The 20,535-nt window shown below is 39.0% G+C and overlaps 1 long non-coding RNA gene across 3 annotated transcripts in view; it reads left to right on the forward strand.

Annotated features, from left to right (window-relative positions):
* LOC114221458 (uncharacterized) overlaps nucleotides 1–20,535 on the forward strand; it is a 48,178-nt gene that overhangs the window by 1,579 nt on the left and 26,064 nt on the right. The window contains exon 2 of one of the 3 annotated variants that reach the window (XR_015768636.1): nucleotides 12,752–12,887. The exons of the other annotated variants lie outside the window; for them this stretch is intronic. This is a non-coding gene — a long non-coding RNA (uncharacterized LOC114221458). The remainder of the gene's footprint in view (nucleotides 1–12,751; nucleotides 12,888–20,535) is intronic. 3 annotated transcript variants of the gene reach the window in all.

Consider the following 20,535-nt stretch of genomic DNA (forward strand, 5'->3'; position numbering starts at 1 on the left):
GAATAATTTCACAGTTCTTTGCCCTTAGAAAGTTATTCCAATCCAAATGGGGCTCTGCCAGATTTTACATTTGTCCATGATCTATGCCAGTGTTTTACATGTCTCTGCTTGTGTGTATTCGGTCTAGTTTTATTTTGATGGGAAGCGTTGAGTAGAAAGAAAAAGGAACATTGTCTCTGCCAGAGAAACTTGAGATGGATGGATTCTAACACAGTTGTGTATCCCTAGTGCTTGGCATATAGCTGCAAATGTTTGTTGATTGAATATTTTCTCCTGGTTTAAAAGATTCTTTGTATATTCCCCTATTATAATATTTACTGAAATAACATTAGTTATTTTTATCTCTTTTTTTAAGATTTTATTTATTTGAGAGAGAGAGAGAATGAGAAAGAGAGAGAGAGAACATGAGAGGCGGGAGGGTCAGAGGGAGAAACAGACTCCCCACTGAGCAGGGAGCCCAATGCAGGACTTGATCCTGGGACTCCAGGATCATCACCTGAGCCATCTCTCTCTTTAAAGGACCAGGTGTCTTAGTAATTTTTTTAGTATCTAGCACTATCCCCAAAATGGCTGTCAGGTGAGTTAAAGGAGGAAAAAAAAAGTGTTTAATTTTATTTCCTAGGAAAGCATAATAATCACTGGTTTATAAGCTCGGGATGTGGTGGTTTTTTTTTTTCTCACTCTTTTATAACACCTCAGTTGCAAATATTCCCCTGAACCATTCAATGAGGAATGGTCCTTTAATTTGAGCAATATAGTGGAGACTCTTGTGGCAATGGAACTGTTCTGTATCTTGACTGTGGTGCTGGATTCACATCTACTACACGTGATAGAATTACATAGGACTTAATACATACACAAATGAATGTAAGTAAAACTAGGGAAATCTGAATATCAGAGTAAGGTCAGTGAGTTGTGTCAATGTCAATATCCTGGTTGATATTTAACGACAGTTTGTAGAGGTAACATTTGTCAGACATTACTATCGGGGGAAACTAGGTGAAGGGAACATGGGACCTCTCTGTAGTATTTCTTACTAATGCATGTGAACCTACAAGTATCCCAAAATAAAAACCTTTTTAAAATTACCAATTTCTTTACCAGGGGTTTCATAACGCCTTGGGCTTAGTGCAAAAGCTACTAGCAGGATTAATCAGTGATGCCGTTAACTCTCCAGGGTATGTTTTGAATACCCAATTTGAAAAGAATGCCCCAAACCCAAAGTGGTACAGAGGAAAAGCTATGACAAAATGACCCCTGGCTCGAGTGTTGCTCAGAGCTCCTTTCCACTTTCTCTCTTCCACATGTGCTAGAGTTGCACTGCTGTGAACCTTGAGGAAAGTGCGAGGGCAGGACGTTCAAATCTGATTCCACATTCCTTCTCCGTAAGGCGGTAGAGATGTTACTAAGGTTTCCCTTTGCCTCCTATCAACGAATAAGAAATAGGCTTCCAAATCAGATGTTCAAACTCCAGGAGAATGCTTGAAATCTCGAGTGGTGCTGATTCCAATTACTGAATAATAGCAATAATAACAGTAGCATCCGTTGTTCATGTTGTCAATACTGTTACTGCACTGAGGGCTTTCCATGCCATCTGGAACTGGGCAGTGTGTGGAGCCAGAATCTGGCCAGAGCACTTGTTATCCAAAGAAACCATTTTTCTGTGAACTGTCTCCATTAACATCAGAAAGCTCCACTACATTGGAAATGGCGAGGGGAAGGCCCAGGAGGACAGTCAGGCGGGTGAGACAGCTGCCCTGCTCCGCCGGTGGTGATATAGGCACAGCTCTGGGAATGCCAGTTCATCTCCTGTGAGTCCCCAAGTACAAACAGGATCAGAAAACAGTCCCCCCAGAGACAGTATCAGGAGCCTTCACAGAGAAGGCAGACTACCGCGGAGCAATGGCCCTTTTCTACTGAGAAGGGAAGCCCGTGCTTATGTGCCTATTTACTTCTCTCTGGCCTCTCTGATCCTTATCAAAACAAAGCTCTTTTCCTCTGAATTTGAGCTGAATTGAAGATGAACTGGATCCCACTTACAGTATCTGTGGGTACTCCAGAAGCATACTCTCTTTCCTTTCCATTGGAGGTCCATATAAGGCAATGGCATCCAGCCTTAAAGAGTTGTGGTCAAGGGCAGAAGCAGAGCTTCCTGGACTGGACACTGGCCATCATTAATCATGAATCAAGCCTTCATCTCCTAAGGGCACTGGCCTTTTCTATATATAGATTGCTTAACCGGAGCTATACTTATCCACTGGGGAGGGGGAGTTGCGTAGAGAGCACTGAGTTCTTTTTCTGTACTGACACCTAATTACTATGTTTTGGAACAAGCAATTTATTTTTTATGACATAATTCTACAAAATTGATCATGCATATATATTCATGTGTGGAAAGGAAAAACAGAATTAAAACATGTGGATATACATATTTAATTCTATTTTTCCATTCCCCACTACATTCCTGACTATTACTCCCTTCTTTCACATTAACTCAATGACACATCCGATCGGCTTCTTTTTATGTCTCTCTTCCTACTCCTGTATCACTCACACATGTGTTTGGTTCCCAGGCATCTCTGGCTCATGGATTTCTTCATCCAAACTTCTTATCTGAAAATCTCGTAACACTTCTTCTTAGTAGTATTTCCTTGTATACATTCTCTCCCTCGACATCTGTCTCTGTCTCTGTCTCACACACACATATATTCACATGAACCCCCCAGATCCCAGTTCAGTCTTGGTTCCCTGGGCCGGCAATTAATCTTCAGTAAGTGTGGCTGCTGATTTTCTTGCTACCTATAGCCACAGGCATAAAACAAAAGTGGGCTGAGGCTAGATGGAAATAAACTGTGGTGGGACTGATAGAACACTGGGAAGAAGGAAGCCTCCTGAGTGCTGTCAAATGGGGGCCAAGGATGTGCTGACGTAGCAGGAGGGGATGAACAAGTATGTCCTACATTAGCAGCCTGAGCTAGTGAAAGCTACTGAAAGCTTAATGTGTATGTATGTGTGCGTATGGGTATGTGCGTGTTTCGGGGGGAGTAGAGGTGTCACAGTTGGGAGGGTGTTGGAAGGACACTGAAGGAAAGTTAAAAAGAAACATTCATGAACTGGGTACTTGTTATGGGTTAGGCACTGTGCTCTGCATTTTCAGATGCTTCCTGTTGACGTTTTATAAACGTCTGAAGGAGCTGACTGTTATTGTGCAGATGAGGAAACTGAGGTCCAGAAAGGCTAACAATTTACTAGATTCGTACATTGTAAATAAAGATTTACGCTCACTTCTTCTTGGAGCAGCCATTTGAATATATTTGTTTTCATTTGATATATTCTTGTTCCCATTCATATTTGTTTTGTGCTGGGGGAGATGGGAGAAGAGAAATGCTGTGTCTTGGTAATGGCAGGTAGTATTTGAGAACCGTCAAAGCCTCTTCAGTTGAAGAATAGAAGCTATATGCAAACTCAGGGGCAGAGCTGATATCCTACTATGTAAGCAAAGATTGCTCTTTTTAGCCCCTGCCTTCCAGATACATACCTCCTGAAGAGCAAAGCACTATTAACAAAACAAACATACAAAAAAACCTTCAGATGAGGTTTTTGTCCATGCTTAGTCAAGACTTCTAAAGTTGACAATGACCTGGAGGTTGGAGCTGAGATGTGCAGAGTGACACCAAAATTGGAATATGGAAGAAAGGGTGGTTTAGTGACTCCCTATGCTCCTGTGGCAAAGGCAATACAAACGTTGCATTAAAGCTATCACTCATCGGATTCCAACTCAATTAATGGAAAAGCTACCCAACAATTGTAATTTCTCCAGATGATGTCAAGGAACTAACTCAAATTGTTTTAGACTCAACCTACCAAAGAAATCCACTGTTCTGCCATCAATTTACCCTTGAGATAAATTTCTGAGCCCAGGTTTCAAGGTATCAATACATGAGAGGACTACACACGGCCTGCATATCCTAGACTTGAAGTTAGATGTGGTGGGTGGGCAGAACTTTGGATTGTCTCCTTGAGGAAAGAAGGAGTGTGCTGTATGTATGTATATACATGTATATATATGTATGTATATACGTGTGTGTGTGTGTGTGTATTATATATATGTATATATTTTATCCAACCAAAACAGTCCTCTCCTCTCAGGATCCATAAACAGATTATGACTGGATTCTAACGCAACTGTGGCCTTCAAGCACTTTCCTTTCCAAGCTTGATAAAGATGAGCACTATGATCTTGGAAGTCATCTGTTAAAGAGAGAAGCCACAAGATGGAAAAAGCCATGGTCGCTAAATCACTGCTTGGAGAAGAAAGAGCCTCCTATCAATAGAAAACTTTTGGATTTTATGAGAAACAAACTTCTATCATGTTTGAGCCATTTCTTTATAGTGGCTACATTTATATGTTTTAGGTCAGACAGATACATATTAAGATTAAGCACTCGAGTTTAAAGAAAGTACTAGAAAGTAGAAATGTTCAGAAGGGATACCGTCTGTGACACACCTAACTGATTTTACAGAATTCTATTAGCAGCCAGGTCCTGCATCATCCAGGATCTATCATAGGAAACTGTTCCTTCAAGCTTTGGGGCATTCCTCACTGATCTTGATATTTTTGTACTCTATGGATACTGCTTTGCTTTGAACACACAGAATGGAAAACGTGATCAAAACTCCTCTAGAATACACAGCCTGCTCTCCTTAGGAAATCACAGCTCTTGAACCAGCTGCAGCTGGTTCTTTTGGCAGCTTTGTGTTCAACTGTGTTCTGAGGCCACATATGTTGGAGAGATACTGTCCCCAGTAAACCTCAGATTAAAAAACAAATGCGAATTTGTTCTGCATTTTTGTAAGATGCTTCTGTCTTCCAATACTTCCTTAAAGCTGATGCCTCCTAGGAAGGAAATCTGAAAATAATCTATACTTCTACCTAGACTAGAGCTGTCTAACAGAAATAGGAAGTGAGCCACATATATAATTTGAAATTGTATAGTAACATTTAAAAAGTAAACAGGTAAAATTAATTTTAATAATATACTCAACCCAATGTATCCAAAATATTATCACTTCTACATCTAATCAAAATAAAATTATTGAGATATTTTATCTTTTTTTCATATTAAATCTTTGAAATCTAGTGTGTTATTTCACCCTTACAGCACATCTCAATTCAGACTAGCCAATTTAGTAGACATATGTGGCTAGTGGCTGACATACTAGATGACATAGGCTTAAACTTCTGCTCTTTCCTTGGGTCCACAGTACATTTCTTTAGGGTACCACTGCACAGCGTTTGAATTTTTTTTTTTAGTGGAATCTACTGCTCTGAAAGGAATCATCATTAATCATAATACATGCTATGAGCTAAAAAGAAATACAATTTCTTCTAGGGATTTAAATTTTTCTCTAGAGATTCTTATGTACTGAGGTATGGGAGTAAAACAACAGATCATTTAGTCCATCTTAACCATTATATTAACAAAACATTTCTTCCTTCAAATTTCCATTTGAATGCACACATTATCTTTCTTGCCTCCTTTCTTCCTTCTTCCTTTCTCTTTCTTTCTCTTTCTTTTTCTTTCTTTCTTTCTTTCTTTCTTTCTTTCTTTCTTTCTTTTTTTCTTTCCTTCTTTCTTTTCTTACTTTTTCTTCTTTCCTCTCTCTTTCTTCCCTCCCTCTCCCTCTTCCTCCTTCTTTCCTTCCCTCCCTCCTTTCTTTTTTCTTTCTTTTCCTTTTTCTTTTTCCAGGCATGTTTGATATAACTTCTGCAAGGAAGTTGGAAGACCAGCAAAGTACGATTAGACAATGTTTGGTATCAGATATTCTAGCTATGCCCACCTAACTGCAGTCTGGCTTTGGGTAACCTCTCTGAATGTCTGTTTTCTCAATTCTAAACTGGAAATAGTGATGTCATTTTGCAAGGATTTTGTGAGGAATGACATGAGAGAGTACTCATCATGGGCCTACTACAGTGCCTGGCACAGATCATAAAGGACCTCATAAGCCATGCTAAGAGGTTCAGTTTTATCTTATAGGGAACAGGGAGACAGTGAAGACTGAAAATGAGAAGTGATTTGATCAGATTTTCCATTTCTAAGGCAATTACTCAGAAAAAAACTGAAAATGTTTTTTTTTTCTTATAGCCAAGTTTTGTCCCAGAAAGAAGTGTTTGCTTCCAAATCTTTCAAATCTTTTCTTTGTGTAAAAAAGAATCTTGGCTAAGCTTCAGACTAAATTCCTCCATATACCCAGAGGTTTCTTTGAATGAATAGATTTAACATCCCGTTAGGCACTTCTACTTCTTGCATTTAGGAATATGAACTTTTCTTAGGACAATGTACACAATAATATTATAGGCATGAGTTAAAATATAACTTTATTCTTCTTCTTGGTGTTGCTTTATCTCTGATGGGTTTCAATATATCCTTCTAGACCCCTTGAATAGAGAAATGATGACCCTAGACAAGATGGTTCCAATGACCTTGTCCATTCAGTCCATGGTCTCTCCAAGAAGCAATGGGGATTACATTAAAGATAACTTTAAAAAATTGGAATTGATAACTGAAATATAACAATTAAATGGATTTACTTTCAGAATGATCATGCCAGGAAAACTCTAGTTGAAACTTCCACTTGTTGTTTAGCAAAAATCGTAGCAAATAAATATGTCTCCTCATTTGGAAGAGCTTATTCTTTTTAAGATCTTAACACTGGAGAAGTTTACCAGCTCCATTGCCAAATGTTATAGAGAACGGGAGGAATCTGACTCTGGATATATCCTATTCTGTTTGTCTGCAGCAACAAGGACCACCCCATGCCTAAAGCCAAGGACATACACAATCTACTCATAGGTACAGGCTGTATGCAGATCCAGGAGGAATAGAAAATGTGATAATGTCAATATCTGACTATAGACTAGCTGGAGAGATAGCCCTCATGTAGTAATTTACAGACTACTTAGGCACCTGCTACATAATGACAAATATGAATAAACTATGTACAGTATTTACAACTTCCGTGCTTAAACCAATAGTTAAACTTAATCGGATCTTAGAAAACATCCAAATCTGAAATGTCTGCCCATAGAAAACCAATGAGCCCCAGTTAAAGACGTATGAGGGCCAAGACAGATCATCAAGATTTTAACTGTACAAATCAACATTAGGTAAGTAGAAGAAATTTAAAAGTATAAAGTACTATTTAAACTTGAGGGGTTACTATTAAATAACTCATTTAATGACAGCACCTTGCAATGAATGCTTTTCTCTGGGAGATTTGAATCATTTGACCTTTATCATAGTAAACTTTAGCAGAATCTGAGAGTTGGCCAGACCTGAGAAGCCAGAGCCCATCATAAAATTCCACTACATGTCTTATAGCAGTAAAAGTTTTTCCTCCATTCTTCTCAAAGTCGGGTTAAAATATGAAAGGATACCATGCTTTTATATACACACACACACATATACATACATACATATATATATACACATACATATACATATATATGCTATCCGTGTGTGTATGTGTACACATATATATGTACATATTATACGTATATTTAAAGCTTCAGAATCCAAAGTCCTTCAGAAAATGAAAGAACTCACTCTGCTGCAGTTTATCCTTACAAAGTAATTTGTGCTTATTCCAAGAACAGAAATAATCAGGTATTAAAAGAAATAGTTTACTGAAAATAACAATTTCACTTGCCAACACTGTGCACAAGGATGTTTTCTTATGGCCAGTGGAGGTTTATGAAATGTCTTAATGTGCTTTTGAAAATAAGCACAGAGTCTTCACGCTGTCTTGACTCCTAAGACTTTTTCCCCATGTGAGCAAAATGCATATTCATGCAAATCAATTCCAGGCCCATTTGCCTATAAATCCTGAAAGAAATCATTCTGGAACTAAAATAGGTTGTGTTTATTCAATATGGAAATTAGTAACAAAAGCTCTGTATAATACCTATTGCTAATAATTAACCAATTAAAAATTCTAAACTTGTATGTATAAGATGCTTAACACTAAAGAATTCACCACAAAATATACACATTTTCCAGGCCATCCTACCTGAAGGATAAAAATGAGAAAACAATAGTCACAAACTAGTATTTCCTTGGTTCTGACCTCTAACATTTTGGGAGAACTTGAAACACCTCTCAAATTCCCCAGACATTAACAGAACTCCTTAAAGGGTAACTACCAGGTGATTTGTACAATGAGCATCTGGGCTATACATGGTGTCCGTTCTCCTCCTCTCCAGACCTAAGCCACAGAGCTGGGGTCTCTCATCTCCACCTGCCCAAAGCCAGCACAGAGACTGCTAGTGCTCAGTGGTCTGGAAGGCACCCCCAGATTCTGGCACTTAGTATTACTAAAACCCGGAACACTCAATAGACATAAGAGACTTCGGTAAACAACTCCTTGGTTTTAGCTGCTTTGTTTTTTGTTTGTTTATTTTTTATTCAAAATCATCCTAAGTTTTAAGCCTAGAGGAGCTGAAAATCTGTAGTATAGTTACAGTGTTTAGAATTATTGCTGCTCTTGATATGAATTCAGTATATCCTACTTCCCCTTTTTCTTAGGATGAGTTCTTTCCAAAGGGGCTTCTTGGTCACTTACGCAAACAGACAGTTGAGGAACTTGCACCATTGGTGTCTAGGCAGGCCTGATTTTAAGGAGAGCAGTTTTGGCTCCAGCGTGGACCTCATTAACAATAAAATCCAACCTTTCTTCAAAGGCCATACAAACAGTCTACATGTGATAGGCACATCAACTGACTATTATTCCAATATACCGTGCTAACTGACATAGTGGAGGAATATCTTAAGAGTCATTTAACTACATTTGGAGATTCCCAATGCATTTCCCAGAAGACAGGATGCACAATTAGAGGCTTAAAGTATGAACATGTTATACTTCCATTTCATTTTTACGGATGCCAAAATTTCCCTCCCGATCAATCAATTAGAGAAATAAGTGAAATGACAGTCTCAGAACCCCAGGGCTCCAGTTTCTGGAAATGAGTTGTGATTGCCATAGAATGACTTGGGAAAGACTAACAAAGTTACTTCAGGACAAACTCCTAGCAGGTGCTGGGCAGACAGTTACCTTAAGCCTTTAGCTGAACTTTTCAGTCTTATCTTGAAGTTTAGGAGTCCTCTGTGGACTACTGTTACACTAGGTTGAGAGATTCTGATGAGATGTGTGGAGTTTGGTTAGCAGCATCTCCATGGACAAGGGGCGAGGGGATGCAACAGGAATGCCAATATTTTCTCGCCCTGTCTTACTTCTGAATAAATTTCAGGCCACATATTTTCTGGAAGATTCATCAGCCAAAGTTGGCCTCTACTCCTATTATTTCCCCAAGACTTGATTCAGCAGTTGATTTAAACACTTAACAATGAACCTATAGCCCAAGTGGTTTTATAGGGGAAACTTGGGAATCCTTCAGAGTTTGCTAAACTATAAAAGAAATATATAGTTTAAAGGAGATAAATGCTTGTATTTTGACGGAGCTGTCTTTTATTTCAAAGGTAGGCTGGTTAAAAATATAGCATACTCTAACCCACTGAAACATAGCTAACTTGTTAACATAAAACTATGAACTATTAAATGGACTATTATGGCAATTATAAAGTGAATCTTCTACAACATTTTGTTTTCTGGGAGGATTAGATTGAGTTTTAGTTCCATCCATATAGGATGGAGGAGGAAGGTCTGAAGTGTGGAGTACAGGCTCAGTACAGGCACTAACCTATGGCACCATCTCCAAATCTTAATGTGAAACCCTTGTGGAGGAGACTCTTCAGAAGCAAAACTAAGGAACGAAGCATCTCTGAGCCCTCTATATATATCCAAACTAAACTTCAGCCAGTTTCCATTAGGATTCTGGTTCTTATTTTTTACCTTCTTAAAATCAAACACACACACACACACACACACACACACACACACACGCACTATCACTCACACAGAGCCCGTCAGAGCAGTGAGAAATATCTGGTCTCTAAAAGACATTCTGTTAGAAACAGGAAGAGGGAACCCAGCTTAGGAAACAACATATAGAGAAGTCGCTGTGTTAACAAATTCAATCTACTGGGCATGTTTCCATTGCCCAGGAGGAGGTCCAGAAAAGGAGACCGATTCCACAAGATGGAAGGTTCACTGGTGTTTTGTTTTGGTTTTTCTCAAGATCATTACTCTCAATGTTGCAAGAGCATGGTTGGAAGTAAGCTGCCCATCCGTTACTCACCTCCTGTCAGCTGTCACCCAGCTCATGGAATGGAAAGAACAGTAGGACACTGGGTCTAAATTGGCCAAGGGGTAGGAAACATGGAACGGTCATAAATGGAAAGTATTCAGGCTCAAAACATGTTTGTAGGGGGAACTATACAGGAATCTGCGTGAGGTCGCCTAGAAATATTTACATAAAAAACAACAAAAGTGGAGCAAAAAGGAGCAAAAACGTCCAAGCTCGTGAATATCCTCAAATTTGAAGAGGGATTTCGGCAATTAAATGTTTAGCAAGTGTCTAAGAGCCAGGAGTGGGAAGTTCTGTGGTCCCAACCAAGAGACAGATATAAAGCACTTCCAATCTAAAGACGGAAAAAGTTAAAATTAAAAATGGTGTTGGGGTTGTTTTAAACAAAGGACTTTGAAGTCATTTCTAAAAGAATCAAGTCAAAACAAAGCATAACAACCGCAAAGGATTCCTTTAAACCAGGTAAGTTCTTGTGGCTTTATTGTTGTTTCCTTTATTTTACCCCTGGTATCAAACAGGGGTCAAACAAATCTGTTTCCTTAGTTATTTTCCCAAATCAGAAAGAAACAAATATAGATATTAGAGAAATATACGAGAGATGACATGTGCTTAGGGGCTCTTTTTAGAAACAGGGCAAAGGAACAGGAAACTCCCTCCTAATAATTTACTCTAACGAAACATCATCTTAATATTTGTCATTTTAGTTATTTTAATACACTGATGTCTTTTTTTAAGTTCTGGCTTGGAATAATTATTATAATGAGTAACATTGGAATGTTTACTATAATTGTCAAAGCAAACTGAAGGGGTAGGTACTATTTTAGTCCTATTTCACAAGGAGGGAACTGAAGTTAAGCAACTTTCTTGGGATCACACGGTTAGTTAAGAAGCAGCTGGGGCTTGAACCCTGGTCTATCTCTTACCAAAGCACATGCAATTAACCATGGGTCTAAAAGTTCAGTCAAAGCCAATGCTTCCTAGTCTCATTTGAACCCTCCTTGACTCTCCATACCCATAATATATATTTAACCTTTTGGAAACACAATGAAAAAAAGTTTTTGTTGAAATTGCAAAACAAACCTTCCTCTAGGAGGTAACATTTGAAACCTTCCAGGCATTGGCTGCTAGAAGTGATGCTCATTAATGAGTGATAGGCAGGATACTATGGCAGCCAAGCAAATGCCATTCTCTTGCCTAATACACTGTGCGTCTCTTTGACAACATCTGTAACCTTTATTTCAGGGCCTGACATAATGTGGGCTGCCTAGTAGGTGTATGATACGCATTTTTTATTCAGTAGGTATTTTTTAACTGAAATGAACATCTTCCATGAAATATTGGCTCAAGAATCACCTGAGCTCCATGAAGCCATCTACACTAGTCCTATTAGTCACGTGTGTCTCAAATAATTCTAGGCTTTTTTCCATTTGGCCCTTTGTTAGCTCTAACTTATCTCATGAAGTCTAAGGATTACGTGAGATTTGCATAATTAAAAATATTCTGGAAGATAGAAATTTCTATGGTAATATTAAGATTATTATTGTATGTATTGACACATCCTTGGTAGTCATGCTTAGGAGTCTCTGTGTGTATTTAACATACATTGAGGCCATACTTTGGGCCAAACAAATAACATTTGATTTAATCTCATGGCAATCTTCACAGGCAGTTATAACTTTGCCCGGCTTTTACCAATGAGGACTCTAAGGAGTGGAGAAGTCATGAATATTGATCCTATAATCATTTTGAGGAACTGACTCACCTAGGACTTATCTCTGACACTGAAGCTCATTCTGAACCACCTTTTCTTTAATTCTCTATATATTATTTTCCTATTTCTGCTACAACAAATTACCTGATACTTAGTGGCTTAAAACAGCACATATGTATTATCTTATAGTTCTGGAAGTCAGAAGTTGGAAATGACTCTTACAGAACTGAAATCAAGGCATTGGCATACATATTGTTCCTTCTGGAGGCTCTAGGGGAGAATCTGTTTCTTCCCTCTTCCATTTTCTGGAGGTCACTCACATTCTTTGGCTCATGGCCACATCACCCAGCCTTCTGCTTTAGCTGTCACAGCTCCTTCTCTGTCTCTGGCCCTCCTGCCTCCCCTCTTATAGTGACCCGTGTGATTTCTTTGAGCCTGTCTAAAATATCCAGGATAATCTTCCCATCACAAGACTCCTAACTTAATCTCATCCACAAAGTCCCTTTTGTTATGCAAGATAACGTATTTACAGATTTGGGGGATTAGGATGTGGACATCTTTGGGGGACCATTATTCTGTCTATCACACACTAAAACATGCTTCATATGTTGTCAGGAGGAGCAGTAGGGTCACTTTGGCTTACAGATGTGGCTTTGCATTTCTTTTTGTTTCCTTAACTACTATAAAGTAAGCTCTTTGAGAAAAGAGCCTGCGTCATGTCAGCTGGCTGTATCTCCATGACAGAACCAGCTGTATGTGTGTGCTTCCACCCACAGGATGTGAATTCAGGAGATCACCCTCTTGCTTCTGTCCCCTCAATGCCCAACCCTACTACTCCACAGGAAAAGAAACTCTCCAACCATTACTGGGGGAAAGCCTTTAACTCCATCATCAGAGATCAAGCTACAAAAGGTAAATAATCTTGGAGGCATAATACTGACCTTAAAATTACACAAATAGCAAAAATATCCAATTGTCACCAGTTCTGATGGTGGAAGAAAAGGGCCCTGGGTAACTGAAGTGGCCAAGGAAAGGAGTAGGGAACAGCAAAGATAAAGGACACTGAGACAGGAGCACCTAAAGAGAATTTTCTGCCTTTACAACTTTGCCAAGGTCCAGGCCCATTGTCAATAAAACTAGTAATTACTAGTATTTTTCAATGATATTTCCAGTTGTCTTTCTTTCTGGCACATGGTAGGATCAGAGTTCCCAAATGCTTGAAGTTAGATGTGGCTAAGTAACTTATTATGGTCAATGAAACCTACTGGCACCAGGACAGGCAGAGGTACAAAATGAGCAGAATTGACATGTGTCCCATCCAGGTGAAAGCCTTGAAGAGCCAATGCACGAATTTCCACAATGCTGGCCATAGTAACTGATAATGCTCTGTTTTGTGAAGCCTCCATTAGCCTATATAACAATGTTTATTTCTCACCCACACCTGCAGCCATGATTACATGTTTTCTTATTTTGTAAGTCCATCATATTTACTCAGTTCCCACCAAAAAAAAAGTACATACTTACACTCTATGTAGGTAATTCAAAGAGATCAGAGACAACTTCCTAATTTATGTGTCAAAAAAATATACGTGAGGAAGACTAAGGCCACTTGATAGAATATATACAATTTAAAATAAGTGCTTCTCTCTTATCCTTTTTATTATTCATAGCCTCCACACATATTATAAAAGAGAAAGCTCTGTTCTCCTGTGCCATGTACACAGAAAGTGGAGAACAGCATGGGATTAGCAGTTTCCTTGCAAACAGACAGGGTTGCCACTGGGCAACGCCTACTACGTCCTCCCTTTGCTCCTCTTGGCACCAGGATGGGCAGAGATACACAAACTCTGTAATTGTTTTGTTCATGGCAACCTTTTTATAAGGAATAAACTTGAAGCTTAGCAACGTATTTTTTATTGGAATGTGACATTATTAAATCTTTCTAATCACCATGCCTACAAAATTAAGAAATTATAAGCATGTTTCCTAAATGGAAATTGAAGTATATAAGAGCTTATTAATAAATGTTTAATTTTTAAGTCCCTAAAATTAGAAAAAAAAAGACAAGCAATGACAGTGTAAACTTTTTTTTTTTAAGATTTTATTTATTTACCCGACAGAGAGAGACACAGCGAGAGAGGGAACACAAGCAGGGGGAGCAGAAGAGGGAGAAGCAGACTTCCCGCTGAGCAGGGAGCCCGATGCGGGGCTCAATCCCAGGACCCCGGGACCATGACCTGAGCCGAAGGCAGACGCTTAACAACTGAGCCACCTAGGCACCCCTGTAAACTCTTCTTTTTATTATTTAGAGGGTAAGGCCAGCTCAGCATAGCTAGCCTGTTAGGAAGAACAGTCATGTTAGAATTTGTGGCTCTCACCTATGGTTTCTAGCGGAAAAAGTCTAGATGTAGTTTCTGGAGGCAGGGGTTGGAACTTGGTCTTTTAGCTTCTGATCAGCCCTATTGCTACAAAACAAGGAGTAAGCAGGATTTTCTCCTTGGGACCAGTATTTCTGTTCATCCTACTTAGTAAGTCTCCTCTATAAAGAGTTTTCAGAGCTTCAGGCACCCTGTGAGCTATTTCTCATCCAAGAACCCCTTTCCTAGAGGGGACTACAGGCCCTGTACAAGGTACAGCCACACCACACAGCATTGTCAAGCTTACAATGGTGTTCCTCATTAGTTTTACCTCAGGCCATTACAACTTTCTTATTATCACTCATCCTTCAGGAGAAATGTCCTCTCCCTGATTTTTCGGACTATTCTCTTCTTGACAAGGTCAACTTCCACACACACCATCCACGCTCTTCCTTTCTTGATCCAACTCACTCTCTTTACTTTACATTTCTCTGGCTCTTTCTTGAGATTGTTTTATGTCCCACTGCTTCATTCTGTCATGTGCCCTGATATTCACACACAAAGTAAATGTTCACATTGACAAAGCGACAGCATTTCTATGAGTAACTCCAGTCATAAGAAAGAAATCATACAGACATGCCACGTTCTTTTCTTAAGATGCACTCATGATCCTTGGAAATGTTTTATGTACTTATACCCTCATTTGTTCCCAAAAGGATTCAGGGCAGCATCTTTAAAAATAAAACCCATGCCTTCTTTGGAGTCCAGGAGAGTCTATGTTGCTGGTATTTGTGAAAAGAAGTGGCAATCCTTACCTTAGTAAGGCACCCTCCCATTTTTATATTAAGAAAGCAAAGAATATTTAACTTGAAAATGTTCCTGAAACCTTGTGTAAGTAAACTTGTCCCAGAAAAATGATCTGTATCTCAATTTACACTAGATTTTTGAGAATTCTCACGTGCAAACCCTTTCTAAGTGAGACCAAAAAAAAAGGAATATTCTGGAGAGACTCCAATAGGAAGGAGAGATACGGTAACTGCTACAGAAAGAGCTTCTAGTCTAGGGTTGTCTGGGGTCCTGCATCATCAAGATTGTCTGAACTCTGGTTGTTTTCTCTGCTCCTATAGCTTGGAGAGATTTGTTGAGATGTCCACTGTTCCACATTGGATACAATCATGTCCCATAACTGGACTATTCATGTTCAGTGAGGCCACGAACCCAGGCATGTGATTTCAACTGTTTAATAAACAGAAAGCAATGAATAGTGCTGGGGGTTAAAGATCACTGTGATGAGTTTTGCTTGCTCCTTTGGGAGACATAAGCCAACGTGTTCAACAAAACCACAACTGACTGACTTTCTCTGGGGTTTAGAACATGGATATCTCATTTCCACAGCTCACTCAATCATCCCTTAAATTGAATATAATGTTTGATTTTGCAAGGTCATTTTGCCACCACGAATTATTCCCAAACTCTTAAGTAGAGACAATATAATCAGGGAAAGTGATCAGCCCACTCCTTCAAGGAAACAGTTTTCAGAGCAGAACTAGCAAGACCCTTGTCAGCACTATTAGGAGTTAGTGAGTTTTTATTATTGCCTCTTTTCTCTTTCCCACATTTGATCACTGACTAGAAGTAAAATAAGTCCTTCTCAGGGTGGGGCAAGAGGACTTGGTTAAAGACTTGTTTCCTTACAATTTGTCTTTCATTTACTTTCTATAGTTCTGCAGCCAGCTCAAAGGACTCCAGGGCCCTTGAGACTGAAGCACAAGATCTTGACATACTACAAATAAAGTCAAATGCAGTGAGTAATCTCAGCTCAGCACAGCTGAGAGGGCACAGGTCAGGCCTGGAAGTCATTAGATGAAAAAATCAGACCAAAAATTAAGATGAAAATATTGGCAGCTGGTATAAACACCAAAAACCCAGCAATTTGTTCCTTTAGTCTTCCATGCCTTTCTAGACCATTAGCTCTCACCCTGCATTCAACACTGCAAGGGGATCCTCCTCTATGCACAAATCATATAGGATCTTGGGTACTTGCTAGAGTATATAGCATGGCATTCAACATGACCCACCTTCTCCTTAGGGCACGAGCGGATTCCTCACAAACTCTAGTGATACGCTCGTCTAGATGAAGCGAGTCATAGTCCAAGGAATCAGACCCACTGACACACCTCAAAAAATCTAGGAAAGGGCTGGATACTTACAATGTATCAATACAATACAATACAATATCAAACAATAGAACCATTTAACATCTCTGTGTGCACATAACCATCCAGAGGATATTTCAGTGAGAAAAGATAAGGGAGGTTGCTTATGCAGTCTCAAAAGTCAGTGAAGGTTGAGCAAGGATAAAGGGAGGTTTCCCTATTAGGACATGGAGGGAAAAAGGGAAATTCCCTAAATAAGAAAAAAATTGGAACAAGGCCACTCAAGTAGGGAGACAGCCCTAAAAAGACTGGCCAATGTGAGCTGACACTGGAGTACAGACTAAAAGAAAATGCCAAACTCTTTCCCAGAGGTCAGCTGGTGCCTGAGGCCTAGCATTGGGGTTATTAGGCCATGGCTGGAGCCTCCCTGGCTCAGCTTCTGTCCCCATGGGTACTCTTGCTACTCAAGAAGCCAAGAGCTGCTAAATCCAAATGAAAAAGGTAAGTTATGTAATCTTTCTCTCTGGGGATTTTATGATCAGGGGAGATGTGTAGAGAGACCTCAGGAGGCCCACCTTCAACTTAGATATTGGTTTAGTATTCCCTCTCTCATAATTTCAGAAATTATCTCCTAGATAGAATTCACCTGATTTTAAGTGACAAAAGAAGAGAGATGGCCTGAAAAATACTCAGAGAGGCTGTAGTTAAGAAGAGCTAAAAGTTTCAGCCTAAACTACCCTTTTCAAATGCAGACCTTAGTGCAGCCAAAAGAGAATGATTCCATTCTAACAAATCTAAAGATATTTACCACAGTTGGCAAAACAGAATTGTTTCTTCTCAGTGAAATTATTTTATTCCTCTCTCAATGTTTATAACAGTAAGATCTTTAAAAGGCTAACCTATAAAATATTATCCCAGAGCTGAACACCAAAAGTCATCAAAATCAAATGGAAATACATGTCCCTGGATTATTACAGCAAACAAAGATAAAACTAGCTTTTGCTGATGCTATCTGGCACTGAAAAGTCACCCAGCTAATACACAGCATCAGTGGGATGCTGACTACAAGCCTGCAGGAACTGACTGTGCGGGTCTCTTCCCAAGTCTGCATTCAAAGATCTGACTTGGCAGTGTAAAATTGGCCATATTCAGAGTCTTTACACCCAGGAAATTGGCAAAATCCACAAATCACGATTTTTCCACCCTCCACCCCCTGCCACCAGCCAGTTGTTAAACGTTTACTGACATGCCATGGCACAGACTTCTACTTCAATCATAACTAAGTCTAATTTTTAAAAACCAATCTCATGTATCTGTTGTATGTCATTACACCAATCCATAGGTTCATCAAGGAGATAGGTCCCAGCAACAATACTTCAATTCAGAGATGAGCATGGAGATAAGCACGATTCTCTCATGGATGACCCCATGGGTATCTCTCAGTTTATTGAGAACAGTTAGCCTGGGCTCCTCCGTCAGCAAGAAGGAGGATATGCAAGACTTAACTTTTCATAGACTGGAGGGTCCTGAGACCTCTGGATGGCAGGCAGCCGGCACTTTAGAACTCCTCTTTAAACAGCTGGTACCTAAGCTCAGTCTGCCAGCAGCTTGAGCCCACAGTCCCTGCAAGGCTGCTCTCAAGCTCACCATATAAAAAAGAGAGCAACAGAACAAGCCCAGATCTTCAGTTTGTCCAGCTCTGCTCCAGCCCAAGCATCTCTTTTCTGCAGGAAGCCAAGGGACCAGGGACCCAGGTGTGCATTGGCCCTTCTGCCAGCCTGTGTCAAATAATGGTGTTCACCCAGAGTATGTGCATAACAATGGGGAAACAGAGACACAAGGGCCCTACAACATTATCTTTCACCCACTGAGTCTGCACAGTCACTGTGAATAGCACCTACCTGCCTACTTACAAAGAAACCTATTCACAAAGAAACCACCTACAGACAGAGCCTCCTTTTAAATTGTTTCTCACCCCTTTTACTCCCCAACCTGGCAGTGCTTACCAAATTGTTAACCAAAGTATTTCTCTAATGAGAGAGTAAGGGAACATTCCTATATGATAGTCTTCAATAAGCAAAAAGAAACAAATTTAGTATAGGGCCCTTTGTTGGTTTTTGTTTTTGTTTTTAAAGGATATTGCCTGCACCACTAGGCAGAGGGCAAACAAATTTTCTGTCCATGCAAAATAAGCATAACGAAGAATCTCTTTGTAAGGGAAGACCAAAATAATCTAAGCATTTGGTGTTACCAACAGATAGCTTTCATTTTCCTGCAAATAGTGCAACCCTGCCACACATACACCACAAATTCACATGCAAAATTAGATTAAAAAAAAACTGATGCAGATCTGAATCATCATGTCACTTTTTATGCATATAAAAGCTTATAATCTAAAAGGGAAATGAAGGGAAAAATACAGAAACAAAATTTTTAAGCACCTGGAAGTTAGCCATGAAATGTGACTGACATTAGAAAATGAGTGTTCAAGCTCTTGATGTAAAAGCCTGGCTGTAACCAGATGTGAATCAAAAAATCTCCATGGAGATGAGCAGGCAGATGCCCAGTGGTATTTTCATGTCTACATTTAGAGGGTGAGAATTTCAGTGGTTCATTGATTCCAACTCTTTGGGGTTAAACTAAGAATTTTATCTAACGTGAAACTCTTGTACCATCTCTAAACAATGCAGCCTGACTTTTTGTTGGGCTGACCTCAAAGGACTCCTTCATTTCTCCATAGCAGACGATTCCCTGGTCTTTACCTCATTGTGAAGCTTCCTTCAATATGCTCATAAAGTGAGAAATATAACCCTAAACCAACCTAAAAGCTAGCTTGCTGTGTCCAGTGTTTCAACATGGACCATCTCTTGTCCTGCTGATTTTATGTCGTAGTAACTAATGCTACTTTCTTCATTGACAAGTATTCAAGTAGGAGTGAGATTATTGCTATTTGACAACCTTTTAAATCTATTTTATTATTTGTGGGAAAGTAAATGCAACCCAGAACATTAGCATTGACACTTAAGACCAAATAAAACCAGGTTATAGGCAAGAAAAATGTTCCCAGGAATCCTAAAACAAAATTTCAAAACTCCAGCTAGTCATACCTGGCTCTTGAATGTCCTCTGATTTAAGATACATCATCGAGATAATCCTGGTGATAAAAAGGAACATGGTAATTGTTATTTTAATGCTAACAGGTTAAAGCCACAAGATCTTTCACGTGAAATGAAGCTACCCTCTGTTTTCTCTTCCACTGTCCATTTGCAAGCCATGACTTCCATATGTGAAAGACTTCAGAAATGTTTAAGAGTTTGCAAAGGGGTATGTTAAGATGGGCATTCTCATGTAATGCTCATGAAAGCATAAATTGGTACAACTTTTTTGGGAGGCAATTTGGTAATATGAAACAAAAGCTTTAAAAATGCTAATTTCTTTGTCCCAGCATTCTTCTACTAGAAATTTTTCCTAAAAAAATTAGTTCTGATAACAAACAAAACAAACATCTTAAATGCCTAAGTATAAGGGAATGATTAAATAAATAAAAACATATCAACAGGATAGTGTTATTTTTAAAATGGTAGAGTTTTTTTCAGAATCCTTAAAGTTTGGAGATACAGTTATATAACAATATGTCAGTGAAAAAGACAGATACAAAGTTGCAAATACATTATATCCTCAATGTATAAATAGGCACACAAATAAACATAAACAGATGTAGTACATAGAACACTGGGAAGAAAGATGCCTGAGTATTTAAAGTGGTTATTTTAGGACGGAAGAGAGGAATAATGATAAAACTCATTCATTTTTATTTATACTTCCTTATACTTTGCAGTGGTTTACACTGAGCATAGATAACTTAATTTTTTCCAGATATACATTTATAATTGCAAAAGTGATAGAGAAATATTGTGCAACTGTAATTGTATAAACTTCAAGAATTACTGAAATGTATGAATTAAAAGATGGAAGCCCTTTCCCTATTAATTCCCCATTGTCATATAGTTGAAATAATACAGTATGTAGCCTTTTTCAGATTGGTTT

The sequence above is a fragment of the Eumetopias jubatus genome, unplaced genomic scaffold, assembly GCF_037043125.1.
Source record: "Eumetopias jubatus isolate StellerSeaLion01/CBP00866 unplaced genomic scaffold, mEumJub1_p1.0 scaffold_7, whole genome shotgun sequence".
NCBI classification, from domain to species: Eukaryota; Metazoa; Chordata; class Mammalia; order Carnivora; family Otariidae; genus Eumetopias; species Eumetopias jubatus.